We start from the raw sequence: 15589 nt of genomic DNA, 5'->3' as shown, positions 1-15589 counted from the left end.
TGGCATCTCTCTCTTTAGGCAGATAGCCCTTGCATGCGTTACTCTATTTAATAAAAACTTAATCTGACCTATGTGCCTAATTACAAATATTTTAACATACATAATTTTATATTTACATTTAGCCATCAAGTTTCAAACTTTTCAAATCTTCTAGAAAATAAATTTTGGCAGATCTCTTTTAGCAATTTTCTTAAAATCTATATTTTTGTAGTGCAACAGCTTAGAATTTTATAAAACAAATTCATAATCAAAATCGCTGTTGTTAGTTATCGAAAAATAACCAAGATGTGATTTTTGCGTAAATGTCAGTAAACTATACAAATTGCTATTTTCCATCACACTATGAATGTTTCTTTCATGCGAGAGTGTCCCTTTTTCGATTTCTATGGAACTGTCGTGTGTCGAAATACTATCAGAATCTTGTCAAGCGAGCTTCTGAATGTAAACAAAAAACACCCCGTCTGGTGACCCAAGCTTCAAAGCAGTGCTTCACTTCTAGCGCGGAATGGCCCCTCCTCCCTTTCCTACCTCCATGGTAATATCACGGCTCAACAAGCGCCACCTAGCGGCCGCCGGGAAAAACACCGGCCAAAAAAAGACTATAGCTGTCAGTCGATGTGCTTGACTCAAGACATTAAGCATGGTGTTCCCCGAAATTTACTTTGTAACTTAAATGTGTAATTATAACGCCCTTAATTGTAATGTTTTATCTTAATTGTGTTTTGTTAATTAAAACTATTTAAAAAGGTCAAGTGAGTCTTTGTTTATGGTAGTTTTGGTTATACCTCTGCTTTTCGTCTTTAAAATTCTCATATATAAAGTAAATACCAATCGGTTTTCGTAACAACGTCTTTCACAATGACATACCCACACCGTAGTCAGATAATCCTCGTGTGCTTTGCCATTACCAAATAATCCAATCTAATCCGTCTCAGAAAAAGGGAAGAGACAAACAAACATAGGAATTATAAGAATATTTTAAAATGACAAAAGAAGATTGGTAATTTTTTGCGGGATATAGGAAGATGTTATTTAAAATAAATGATGTAAACTGTGTAACTTATTTAAATATTTCGATTTATTTTACGACAGCTGTCTTTAATGTTAAGGAAGACTGTGCTTTCTGAATATACGTGGAATAGGTTCATATTTTTTAAGGAATAAAAGTATTCTAAAATATAAGGCTAATCTAAGGTTGCATTTTACAGAATCTTTAACTACAAACATGCTTTTAGGTACAAGTAACTCTTTTTCAGTGCTCAGTTAATTAGTCTAAGAAGGTAAAGCTGCTAAAGTTTTGAGTCAAATATAATATATCCTAAATTTTCCCTTTCGAATAGAGCTTCGGCTTTATCAAATCTATAAGATTAGCACTGTGGCGGCCACCCAAACTGGGATAGTGGTTAGCGATGTTGATTGCCGTAACGAAGAACCGGGGTTCGAATTCCGGGGAAGGCATGCATGTTTGTAAAGTCCCAATCATATTGTGTTTCCTCTACGAGGGATTGGACGTCGAAAAGGACAATTCTCAGAACTCGCACATTTCCAGGAAAATCACGTAGCTAGGTGACAATTTTCACTTACTACAAAGATTTAAACGCCAAACAGTAATCGATTATCACTTAGATTGGGATCACGTGATCCTTCAGAAGCAGAACTTTCGTTTGATTGGTTGATCTCTACGCGGAACTGAGTTCCAGCCGCAACATTTTTGGCGAGGTGTCCCGCGTAGCCGGTACATCATTTCCGTAGCTAGGCGAGTCTTCGTTTTCAGCGATGCTCTTTTTTTCTAGGAATTCTGCCGTTTAAACCACTGCCAGAATCTCGTTTCTCAGAAAAGTGCCGTTTAGCAGGGACCGTCGCTAGATGTGATAACCTTTTAAATGTATCATGTGTGTGCAGCATGGGGGCTCTTTAAATATAAGACGAACCGAAAGTCCTCTCCAGAGGCTGATGGTATGGAAAGAGGGGTGGAAGCCCTCGGACCCGTCCTGCCACAATGAATGCCATAGGCTTGTGTTGACGTTTGTCAGACAAGTCAGATTGGTAACAACAGCAGGACTCTGGCAAACATGCATTTAGACTTCTAGTTTTGATCATTTGAAGAACAGTTTTCTGTTATACACTACACTTCAAAAGTAAAGAGATAAACAGTTTTTTAGGTTATGGTTTAAAAAAAAAATAAAGCCTGGAAGTAAATCTTGCTAAGGATACTGTGGGTAAAAAAAGTATTTGCACACCTACATTTTTGTTTGCAATTCATAAAAAGAAGCATTAAGAAATAAAAAAATTGGTATTGCCAAATCAGAATAAGTTTAATCATCCAAAACAAACAGAAAAATTACAATAATATAAATAACAATGCATTTTTGTAACAAAATTAAAATATCTCCTATCAAAAAAGTATTTGCACACCTGCATGAATACAAAAGAAATAAAATATATAAGCAAATTTCAAATAACTAATATTTAGTACGCATTCCTTTAGCATCTATTACTGCTTGTAATCTTGCTGGCATTGATTTAATTAAATTTTCTGTAACAGTAGGGTCAGTATTCGACCACTCTTCAATAAGGGCTTGTTTAAGGGCAGATTTGCTTGAAATCTTCCTTTTTCTTATTTTTAAATCCACAGAATTCCACAAATTTTCCAAAGGATTTAAGTCTGGTGATTGTGGTGGAGTGGCAAGTTTTCTGGGTACATTATAAAACAACCACATACGTGTTATACCGGCAGTGTGCTTGGAATCATTGTCTTGCTGAAAATAGTATGAATTACTGATACCCAATTTTATTGCACTTTGTGGCAAATTATCTCACAACACATCAATATACGTTCGAGCTGTAATATTCCCATCAATGAAACACAAGTTACCAACTCCTTTGCTAGCCATGCACCCCCCCCCAAATCATAACAGAACCTCCTCCATGTTTAACTGTAGGTAACACATTTTTGGTATGAAAAGCAGTACAAGGTTTTCTCCAAACTAATTTCCTGCCATCTGGTTTAAAGATATTGAACTTAACTCTCGTCCGAGAATATGACATTTTTCCAGAAATCAATTGGCTTATTGATTCATTCCTTAGCGAATTCAAGTCTCTTCAGTCTATTTCGCTCAGTTATGAGAGGGTTTTTCCTTGGTGATCTCCCATAAATGTGTGCATCGTGCAGGACATTTCGAACACTTAGCGCACAGATTTGAACTCCAGATGTTGAAGCGACATCATTGGCTAAAGTAATTGCACTAACAAATGGATTTTTTTATGTTTCTCTTATGATTTTTCGCTTCATTCGCAGTGAAAGTTTCTTTGGGCGTCCAGAGCGCAAGTTATTTGATGTAGATCCTCTTTCTTTATAACATACCGAACAGTAGAGAAGCAAACATTTACTTTTTTACCTATTTCTTGATAATTTAGGCCATTTTCACGTAGAGAAATTTTTTTTCTCGCAACGAAATCGGCAATTCAGATTTCTTAGGTGCCATTACAATTTGAATTGACAATCAACTGATAACGTTTCGACAACACCTCCTTTTATAGTCGTCTTACGTATGTTATTTACTGCGGGATGACTGTCAAATAATAGCATAAAAATGCAAATTTGCTAAAGTTGAGTTGAGTGTGCAAATACTTTTTTGACATAAGCTATTTTAATAGTGTTGCAAAAAATGTCTTTATGCAAAAAATATTAATATTATTGTATTTTTTGTAATTAATTTAAATGAATAAGCTTATTCTATTTTTTAAATGCCAATTTTTGTATTTCTTAATGCATTTTGTTATAAATTGTGAACAAAAATGTATGTGTGCAAATACTTTTTGTACCCACTGTATGTTCCATGTCAATTTGAAGCAATACTTGATATCTCCACTCCTTGCTGTGAAACATTTCATTTTGAGCAAGATCATGTACGTTTCAAACTCTTGTTGCATCTTGTTTCATGATATGGAAAGGAGATAGTTACTGCTCTTGCTTATTGTCTCGAACGTAATTACCGATCGAAACCTCGTAATCGACAGCCTTGACGTAATTGACAGCCTCGAAAGTAATTTGCACCCACCAGCGGCAGAGCAGTAAAGTTGCTGAACACTGGTAGTTCGGTCCGAGGTTCGAATCCCGCGAACGGGCTGGCTGCATTGGCGATTTCGTGGTTTTCTCAATGTGTAACGTGTATGCGAGCCATTTTCTTTTAAAAAGTCCTCCACGAAGGCACCCCTTTCCTTAAGCAGATAGCCTCAGCCCTTGAGGCTTTGCCGTAATCACTGAAACCAAACCAAACCGGAAATAATGTGAGGTTTGATGTTCAGTCCGTTTATTGAATAGAATACCTTGATCTGCATAAAGCAACTCTAAGTAACCATTATGATTACTTCCAATCGTTTAATGAAGACTTGCGTACATTACCATCTACTTAAGGTTCTCTTTACTCTGAGACTGCATATTTAATGTACTGATCGGGGATTTTATCCTGATACTTCGCAGCATTCAAAACATTCAGCATGGATATCGGTGACATTTCTGTAAAAACCATTGGACTACTTTTAAGTATTTTCTTTCCGAAGTGTTATACTGGCTATATTTTCTTTCGAACTGTGAATCAAACTAGAGTTAAACCTCACTCCATCAGTGACGAGCACTGAACTTCTCTTTGCCAACTCAGACGAACATATTTTTTATTTAGTCGACTCTAAGTGCATTTTAAGTTCCGGGCGAGCAACAAACAGTTTCACGATACGACGCACCCAGTGAGTTTGATGTTTCGAATATCTTATAACATTCGTCTTGACAAAAGGCGCCATCATTGATGCCACGCTTCACCAGGCCTTGTGATGATAACCCACTCTAGCAACAAAATGGCGAATATCTCTCTATTCATTGAATAACAGAGATATTCGCCATTTTGTTGCTATAAAACAGATTGCAACAAATCCTCGTATGGATGAATATCTTCTTATGCAGCAAAGGTCACAAAACAATTCTTAGAAATACTAGTAACTGTTGCATATCGCCCTAAGATTGATCTGAAAACTAGATGAGAGCAACTTTTCTCACGTTGTGAATGGCACTTAACATTGGCTCTGTATATTAATCTGGACAGGCTTCTGTCAATCTCTACTATTAGTTCACCATCTTAAAGAATTAAATTGTTGATTTTCATAAGAGGTCATTTTATAATGCAGACAAATGAAGCGTTTCAACATTAGCTAAGGCCTTCTTGAAGTCGATGCAAGTAAAAATTGGCGGATCTAACTGCACCTATTGTTCTTAAAGAATGTGCGATAGTTTTCGTTGTTATTATTTTTGTGAATGAGCATCATTGCCTTTCCCGTAAATTATATTTGGCATTCTTTTAACAATGCTGTAGCGAAAAAACTCTTTGTTCTTTTTAACTTTTAAAAGTCAGTATTTGTAAGGAAAATATGAGGTTTTCTTGCCATCTCGTTTTTCGGATTTGAGTTTATGCTAATTTCATTCGGATGTGTATTGGGTTTCTGGCTTGATATGTTGTGGATTTATTTTCTCGTTTATTTATTTAAAAAAAAAAAAAAAAAAAAAAAAAAATGACGAAGATTTATGGGAAAAGTTAGTTTTCTCGAATCTTTGAACTTAGCAGAGTAGAATTGATTTTTTTTTTATAATTTCGTCGCTTAAGTTTGAGCTTAGTTTTTGTTCTCGTTACTCTAACCTTTTTTGGTGTGCTATTTCATGTTGCTATTTACTTAAAATGAAACAAATGACTATGGCAGTATATATTTCTCAATCAACATCTTGAACCACGCAGTTTGGCGCAGAGAGTAAATATTGAAAATAATTAGTTAGATTATTTGAATATGGGAAAAACACAAGAGCTCTCTGCCTAGAAGAAATGTCTTCGTGAAGGATTTCCTAAAATAAATAAATAAATAAAAAACTGGCTCGTATACACGGGAAAAACCAACCAGAGTCTAATCCATTCACTTGAGATCGAACCCGGATCGAAGTCCAAGTATTCAGCGATCTGAACTATCCGGCCATTAGTGGGTCTTGAAAAATATTTGATATTGTTGCTACAGTAATTGTTTTTAACAATGTATTGACCAGGTTTCAGCTTCTAATTTTGAAAAACAGGAATATGTGCTAATGAATTTCATATTAAAAGTCATATGAAGCTTGTCATCTAGATTTCTATTGATCATATTGAGTACTCTGACTGCGCGTACTGATTCTTCTTATCTTCTCCTTTCATCCCTTATTTAGTCACAAGATAAAGGTAATATATCCTTGACGTCATTTCATTCAAATCTTAAGTCAGTTTATCTTCTCTCTCATTTCAAAACTTTTAGTTTATTACATTCATTAACAACAATGCACTTTTGTTTCGTCTCTTTTTTTTTAATCTTGTGATTGTCATTCAAACAATATACCTTCGTTTGCACTGCTATTGCATTTTCATTACCTGAAAATTGTTAAGAACTGCAGCAGTGTTGTTCAATTAAGTTGACTGTTTTGCAATGATGTTTGCATAGTTCCATTTCCTGTTTACTTCGCCGCTGTTATTGCTGCTGGCATTATCTGTGTTTCGTTGATAATTGCCGCGCCCGGGAAAATTTACCTGTTGTCACGTTGGGAGTGTTTTTAAACATTATTAGATTAAATTGAGTCAAAAAATAATGGTTGGAAAATGAAAATTATCAATGCAGGCATGTACTTTTATCACTGAGATTTAGAATTAACGTGAATTTTTTTAATGTCTATAATTGACCGTAAATTTTAATTGCGTAAAATTTACTTTCATTATAATCTCTTTTTTCTTTTAATTTAAGTATTTACATTTATTGGAAACAAGGCGTATAAATAAATCATTTATTGCCAGTGTTTGAGTTTTACTAATCAGTAAAAAAACGTTTGATTTGTTTCCGTTTTTCAGTCTCTATTTTTTCTGACATCAATGCAGAAACATACGAATTAATTTAATAGTAGTAGATTGTAGTTCAGTTGCTAAGCGATTATATTGAAACTTTGCTCATTGTACAACAACAAAGTGAAACGTAAATATGAGGCAGATTTTTTTCCGACATTTTTTCTTGTTTTTTGATGAAATCTGATTTAGGATTTTATGGCTATCGGTTAATCGAAACGAAGACAATTTTAATCGATCGTGGATGCCGCGCAATAATTTTATAGTTATTATGCATTTATTTAATGACCTTCCTGCATGCCTTGCATTATATTGGTAACTGCTAGTTAGCACCTAGGATTGCTCCCTGTTGTGTGCCTAATGTTAAACCTAACAGTTATTACGGAATTAACATTTGTTTCTTCATCTTGGATTTTATTTTATATTCCCCTCCTCTCTTTGAGAATTCTTTTATGTAAATTTTATTGTATCCATTTAAAGGGTTTTCTTTTCTCCCCCTTCCGGAATCCTGAGTATGTGGCTTTCTCCCCCCTCTTTTTTTAAATAATCGCTGATACAAGTCAACGTTAGTCTAATGTGTAACAAATTGCATTTATCCTAAAAAATAAGAAGGCTAACGTTTTGGATTTTATGACATTCATGGAAGACAGAGCAAGCATCACTCCATATTGCTTTTTCTGTAAATAACTCTTGGTTTGACTATGAGAAGTAGCGTTAGCACTGGAAGGCTCGGACTCGAGGCCCAACCTCCATAGAACCTGATTGATTATTACAAAATATTGTATGGTCCGAATAATTTTTGATGATAAGAAGTTACTTGAAGATTAAACGAAATATAAGGAAATTGATACGTGTATAAAAATTTTACAAGTGATGATAAACTGGCGACATGAGGTTACTGCTAAAATTTCTTCTGCTAAAAGTTCAAAGCAGAGCACATAGATATGTTACACAAGTTGTATGATGCAGGAAACAAAATACAGAGACATAACGAGTTAATTACAGATTATTACTTAATATGTCCATTGGCCGCTTCACGTAGTTGCGAGAACTGCAATTATAAGCAGGAATGATGCTATTGATTGAGTTCCTAAGATTCAAATCGAAATTGTGCACCAGTTGATGGAGTGGGCACGAAATGGTGCTACTCCCAATTGTTCATGCATTACATTATTTTTGACAAACCACGGGCAGCAGTCCATTTGTCTGAGGATGCAGTTCTGCACAGTATGAAGTTGCTTCCAGTTGGTTTTGCAAAAACATGCTCAAACAGGGCAGGCATATTTGAACATGGGAAGTCTTTCGGTTATGGGGCTGCTTGAAATCCCGAATATGCAGAGATCACTTTATGTCGATGAAAAGTTAAAAAAGCAATCGGCATATCTTATTTCAAGTATCTTTAAAGAAATGCTGTATGTTTCTGCTGTTTCATACATCTTTGTTACTTTTCTGACGCCATATTCATAATTTATTATAGGGTATTTTGCTTTCTTTTATGCTTGAAGTGTAATCTAATAGACGTTATTGTAACTGAAACGGTGTTTTTTTAGAAGTTTACTGAATTTTGGATAACTCTGTGTACTGCCTTCTTGTCCCTCCCTCCCAACGTGCGTACATACTCAAACTGTAAGATCCGTAATTCTAATATTTTTGAGCGCACAACTGATGTTTGGTGTTTTCTGTTCAAAACGTGAATATTTTCTACCCTTTTAGTTATTACGTATTATGTGAATATAAAAATATTCATTTGGCCATTTAAATGTTTAAAAAAAATGTGTAATTTCAGGTTAGGCTAATTGCTAAAAAAAAAAAAGTTTTTGTAGTATTTCCAGAAATAGTTAAGGTTTTTAAAATTAGCTGCAAGTTTTGGATTTCAACAATTCAAGCTCTTTTTTGGTCTGTTATTTTCGTGGATTACTGAGGGTGTGCAGCTTCTAATGCCATCTAGTGGGCTACGCAGAAACCATTACTGTCATTTATTTACGTAACCATCAGTAAACACGATAGAGTTAAGTAAGAAGGTAATACGTTAGCTAAAAATATATCTAAGCAAAGCCATTAAACGAATTAAACTGCTGAGAATAAAATCGCGTACATAATCGCCACATAGTATATCGCCTATGCAAAATTTACATATTACCAGCAGATTTTACCATTAGTCAATTTCATTACACTTAATTCGTATCAAAATGCGTAATGTCTTTATAAAATTCAAATATAAAGTATATTCAGTTACAAAAATTTTTAAATGGTGCAACTAAAAAAAATACATTCGAATCTCTCTATCTTGGATCCCGTAACATGCTGGAAGAATGTTTTCAGCGTTTTCAATTCCGTATTTCTGTGTCACAGCAATAAATAAGTAATTGGAGCTGTGTTGCCGCTTATCCCAGAAACACCGAGTATTCACCAATGCCCCGAGGTTCAGCTCAAGCAATAGTCAGCAGCAGTCTGCAGGTTTTACACCAGTGAAGCTGATTCTTTTATAGTTAGTTTCTGTGTGTTGTAAAAGGTAAGACATCCAAAGCCTTCTAATAGTGATCCGCATGGAGAGCTTTTATGTATTTCAGGTTTCATTACATGGATGACAAGTCAGGGAAAAGTTATAATTTATTTTTTTATGAAAATAACGTCTGTTATTTCCATAAACATTCCTGAGTTCCAAAATCCAGGCATTTATAAATGAAATAAATAATGGAATTGCGTAAGGATTTTTTTAAAACTCTGATAAAGGTTGTATTTAAACGTTAAAAAAATTATGAGAAATTAAAATCATGTTATCTCGATTTTCCCCCCTCTTCCCGGGAGATTGCAGATATTCTGGAAGTTCGGCTGTACTTCCAAATGGGAAAATATTTATAATAGGGTGTATTATCTCAATAATTGCCACCTCAGAACTTCGAAAATCAAAATACGGGTTTGGCAATATCTTTGTAGGAAAAAAGCCTTTAAAAATCGAAGGGCATAATGGTAGCAGCGCTGTCGCTGTTGGGTAGAAAACGTGGATAACGAAGTGAAAAGAGTCTGAACGATTCAGTTGTGGAGGGAGAAATCGGCTTTTGCTGTTTGTTCATTGGACTCCTGCCGTCTTTATATGGAAGGTTATCTTGACCTTCCTTAGGTTTCTCATCCCCGCCGAAATACGTTCCCCCTTCTCCTTATTCTTCCCGTCTGGGTTTCAGTGAAGACCCTCCCCCCCTCCTTTCTTCCATGGAGGTAGGAATCTCCATGGCCTCTCCTGAAAATTTGTGGCGGTATAGAGTTTCCCAAAGCAACAAAGCCTGGGGACTTCTTCCTTCGATTTTTGCTTGTACAGAGCTGTTGCTTAGATCGTTTCCAAATGGTGGAGGAATTATTATTTGGGGGGAGTGTAATTTAAATAAGTGTCATCCATGTGAAATTATTCTGTAAAAATTTTGCAATAAAGCATTTAAATCGCCTTTGGCTGTCGGAAGAAGTTTCAAGTTCAGTCAGTATGCTTGCATGTTATTTACTAGAAATTCAGCGCATATTTTATCATGATTCTAACATAACTCAACTGTCTTCATTTCTAATTTCATATTACTAAATTTAGCTCGAATTTTAAATTTATTCCTTGTGACCTCATTTTATATTAGCTGGAAAATGCACCATATACAAAAAGTGGTCTTAGCATAAATAATTTACGTAGGTATCAAAAGCTTGTTCTCAGGCGACTTGCAAACGATTTATGTGTTTTGAGATATGTAATTCGTGACTTCAGAAGCGTCTACTGCAGTTTCGCAAATGTTTCTAAAATTTTTTTAGGTATTTTATAATTATGACGTATTGACATTATGACATGAATTATACGTATTATAAGTTGTTTAAGCAGAGATGCTAGTAAGAAGTAAAATAAACAAATAATAAAAAATAAGTATGTATATTGCTTTTAAATCACTTAGTTAAATAATAGGCAATTCCAATTTGAGAAGTTTATTAAAGATACTTTGCCATTTCGAATGGCAGTTTACCAAATTGCTTAAATGATAAATGCCCTGATGAATAACGTAACGTGACAGGATTTACTGTATATAATATATAGCAAACAAGCAGGGGGAAAAAAATCCCAACCTTCAGTTGTTAACTTCTTAACATCAGTATCATGATATTTTTGGTTGCTATTTTCACCTAAATATTTGTAATCCTCCAGGAAAGCAGTCCTTCCCTTAGCTCCTAAACAAATAGGACTTTTTAACGAGGGGTTGTTGACATTAAGTGGGTTTAATATTATTCTTGTCAAATGGAGAATTTTTGCGTGTAATGGAACAATCGCTGTTATGAGCAGTCGTTATAAAAAGCAGTGACTGTGTATTCTGTTTTTCTTAATTAATGATTAAATTTAGTTTTGTACAAAAGGAAATATCTGTAACTGAATACTGAGTTCACCCCCTTCCCCTGTGAAATAAATGGAAAAGTCTCACTGGCCAAATAAAGAATTAAAAGCATCCTGTAGCCACAACTTTCTTTTTCTCCGATATTTTCTTTGTTTTAAGAAAACTGGGATTATAGGATGATTATGGGGTTCTAGATTTGCAGCTTTGTGGGCTTAGGCATTAATTAAGGCTTTAAGCCTAAATTAACTTCAAAGCGAACCGCTGAGGATCGTCAGCCACGACATATACAAGGGCTACGTTTATTGCTTAGGCTCCGACATTACTTTTACCCACCTTTGAAAACCTTGACTCATAGTGCCTTAAATCTGGAAAGAGAATTTTATACCTACATTATTCCAGAGGGTTTTTGATTAAAGTTTTCTGATGCTGCATTTGTGTCGCATGACATTCAATGTGTTAAAATGATAATGCAGTGAGACTTTGATAGTGTGTCTTGTACGGAATGGATTACAAAGGAACATGCTAAGGTATGTGAACTTTGATCTTGGGTTTGTTTTAAAACAGGCATCGATGTAACTTTTGTTATTCACAGAATTTGAAATCAGTCAACTTCTTTGAATTGTGCAAAACTGCGCGTAGATCTGCGCAAACTTATCGATGGTTTCGACACAAATGGTACTGTAAGTTTTTATGTCATTTAACATTCTTCTTAGTTGTTAGTTTCAGTGGATATATTTTTTTTAATGTCTCTATCCGACTGGAAAATGAAACAGTTCTTTTCTTTTGAAACTTAGCTGGTATCTTCGAATGTATATCCCTTAGAAACAAAATTTTTTTCTTTTTAAATCTTTGTTTTATATTAGTAAGCAAGTTTTCCTTTTGAGCAAGGATTAGATAAACGGATTAAGTTATGCAAATGGTTAGTTAAGTTAAATTGGGATTTAAAAAAAAAGGGGGGGAACGTGATAAATGGCAGTGACATGTCGCTTAGATGGCGGATTAAGAAGGTTCAGATTGTGTTCAGATTGCATCACGTGAGTAGTGTCAAAATCATTAGAAATGGGTGACGTTTCTGGTTGCATCTGGCAAAATTGCAAAACCCAAACATATGGCCTTGTACTTTTATTGATAATGGCGGCGCCAAGCAGTGTTCATCTGCCATCAACAGGATGAATAAAGACGTAATTGCTATGGAATTCTTTTCTAAACTGTGGTTTGGCGATTGGAACCATTGCATCTGAATTGCTGCTTAGTATATGGAACGTCGGTTGGTAATTTTTGAAATATAACATGTGAACCACGATATTCTATGAGATTAAGTCTTCTGAATTTATCATCGCTATCGCTTTATACATGGTTAATGAGCTCAAATAGATAATAATTAATTCAGAAGTCAAACAACAAATAATAATTGGAGAACTCTTAATTGTAATGTTATAGCTTCCAAACAAGCCCCCCCCCCACTATCAAAACTACTTTTAATGAAGACTCTGGGCATTAACCGAAACTGTTACTGCTTCAAAGCGCATGTTTCTTTATGAACTTTTCCCCATCACGCACATCCTTCTCCTCCTCCCCCCGGGACGTAACATTACTGGTCACTTCCACTTTCATCTTCCGTCTCTGGCTAGCTAATCAGTGTACGTACGTACGTTTGCGTGATCGTTTTCTTTGCTTCACTGTCTACCACTCATTGCTTATGGCTCCCTTAATCGTGTAGGATCAAGATTGGAAGTTTTTCTCCATGCAGCAAACGCCAGCTTTCATTGGGGATGCAGGTGTAATAGATTCTTATTATCGTAAACAAATTATAGCTGCTTTTTTGATCGGAATCGTGCAATGCATGGCTATTTGAATCCTAATCTAGCTATTCGAATCTTTAAATATCCGTTGCTTGTTTTAAAGTCAAATAAAATTAAGCATGGCTCAAAAATTTTTTTTAAAAATTTTTTACGCTTTCGCTGAGCTTGCTGTCTGCTGTTGCATTCACTCGTATTAACCCATTTCTTTTCTTTTTAGCTTTATTATTAAGCGTCAATTTCTTTGCACATACCCCATATATAATTCAACAGTAAAATTACAAAAATTTTAATAGTAGTATAGGAGCGTATGTGTAGAATTTTCCGCTGCAGTGTAAGTGTTGGCATACCCTCCCCCCCTTTTTTTGTTGTTGTTGTCTTTTCTCACTTCATTATATCAATTTTTTTTTTTTTTTTTAATTTTTTATTACTAACATTTTGCCTGTTAACTTTATTTATTAAATATCATGTTCTTCGCACTTAACGCCACATGGAATTCAGTTCAGCAGCAGAATCGCACTACATTAAAAAACAGCATATCTGAAGAATATCCGACAATGTCGCGCGCTGGAGATAAAAATGTTTTATTCCGTACAGTGTTGCCACAGCTCGCTTTCAGATTGTTGAATTCGTTAATAAAAAATTCATTAAAGTTTTGTAAAATATGTAATATCAAATTAAAAATTCGGCCTTCTAGGTGCACATGTTCGAGTTGAGGAGTATTTTATTCAAAATTTGATGGCCGTGGGTACCATGTGTTTTCACATTGAGCAAAACGTACATACAGATTCATCATTATTTAATGTCTTTAATATGCGGCGATAATATTTGCTGGCAACAGTTTGAAAAGTGATATAGCCGTTTATAGTGGACGACGCAAAATCCCGTTCCGAGGCCCATTAGTAATAATGTAGTGGGCAATTTAAGTATTATGTAACCAAAATTTTAATATTTATTATCTTGACGATACGTTGAAGGCGTTTTTGCATTAAAATCTTAAATTTTTTTTGCAGGTCATCCGATCACCAAGTTGTAATGTCGCCAGTAATTCGACGTGGGTTCAGATCCTAGCAAGCGTGTTGACTGCATGCGCATTTTGGTGGGTTTCCATTAAGTAACGAGAATTCGAGCCGAAATCTCTTAGAAAGGCCTCCACGTATGCATTCCTTTTTTTAGTCGATTGTTTCTTTAGATTATTTGAATGTAGGCAAAACACTCAGATAGCCCTAATGAGTTTTGTTATAATTCAAATGATCCTAATTTATATAATTTATAAATATAATTATAATTTATAAAACTATAATTTATAAATTTGATCTATGAACTGCTAAAAATAGGAATCTATGAGCGGCTGAAAATCATTGAATGCTAGTAGTTCGACCCGAGCTGAAATCACAGTGTACAGGATGATTTTATGGGAGTTTAAATGTTTTCTCCCCGTATTTAATTTGAACGCAAGTCATTTTGCGTCCTCCAGGAAGCCATCCTTACCCGTAAATAGATGTAATTGTGCTTTGCACAGTAAAATAGCCGAAGTTAGTTTCCTCAAAGGCATCCTTTCCGCTATGCAAGTAGCCTTCGAGTGCTTTACCATAATCTTAAATAATTTAACGTCGTTAATTTTATTATTTCAATAAAAGTGATTTAATTTATTTTAGCTAAATGTAAATGATTTTTTTTATTATTTTATTTATTTATTTATTTATTCCTGGAGAAGGTTAGAATTTTAAATCTAAGGACGGGGAACGTTTTGTAATTTTAACGATTTACTCTGCTACTGTCTCGCGAGTCTTAAAACGAATAAATTGGTTTTAAATCGGAAGCAGTGATGAAGTGTATGGCCCAAACCTCCGTAAGGATATAAAAAACTTACGAAAAGGGAGGTAATTAAGAGGCGGATTGTATCGTTATAACGTTATGTGTACGTGTTAAAAACAGTGCGCAAAATCCCCTCTATTTTATTTATACACAGTATTTCAAACGATTAGACCTAGCTTATGTATGTTCAGATGAATTATGGAGCTATTTTAAATATTTTTGAAGTTAAACTAATGAAGGATTTTGAAAAAGTGTATTCTGAATTTATGTCAAATAATTATGGAATTCTTCACTTACATAGCTTATTTCATTTTCTTAGACAAAATTGTATTAATTAATAGAAATTATTTCATTAATATGAATAAATTTCTAACTATTATTTTTAATATGTCTTACACGCAGAATTAATCATATATTTTGAAACGGATTTAGGATATCAGGCCCTGATCATTATAAACGCCCGCAGAGAACGAAAGTGAATGAAGTAGTACCCTCTCCTTCCGCTATCAAGTAAAAAAAAGTATTTTCGTATTGATGCATGTATAATGCTGGTGTAACACATGTAATAAAAGTTTCATCTTGGCTTTCGACGCTGAATGTGAACACAGTTTTAGAGCTGTGTGATTTAAAGTGATGCAAGAATTTGTTTATTAAAGAAATATATTACAGATTTATTATTTATCAAGAGAAACGGATTTCTGGAAACCCAAGCATCACG

At 34.6% G+C, this 15589-nt stretch overlaps 1 protein-coding gene across 12 annotated transcripts in view; it reads left to right on the top strand.

Annotated features, from left to right (window-relative positions):
• LOC118186693 (homeodomain-interacting protein kinase 2-like) overlaps positions 1–15589 on the top strand; it is a 270441-nt gene that overhangs the window by 70090 nt on the left and 184762 nt on the right. For 4 of the 12 annotated variants that reach the window (XM_085821619.1, XM_085821620.1, XM_085821615.1 and 1 more), the window contains one exon: positions 14067–14209. The exons of the other annotated variants lie outside the window; for them this stretch is intronic. The gene's annotated coding sequence lies outside the window, so the exon portion shown is untranslated. The remainder of the gene's footprint in view (positions 1–14066; positions 14210–15589) is intronic. 12 annotated transcript variants of the gene reach the window in all.

The sequence above is a fragment of the Stegodyphus dumicola genome, chromosome 8 (genome assembly GCF_044657685.1).
Source record: "Stegodyphus dumicola isolate Sdum_Otavi_A_Nest chromosome 8, ASM4465768v1".
NCBI lineage: Eukaryota > Metazoa > Arthropoda > Arachnida > Araneae > Eresidae > Stegodyphus > Stegodyphus dumicola.
Note: the sequence above shows the minus strand (reverse complement) of the source record. Positions and strands in the feature narration are given on the sequence as shown.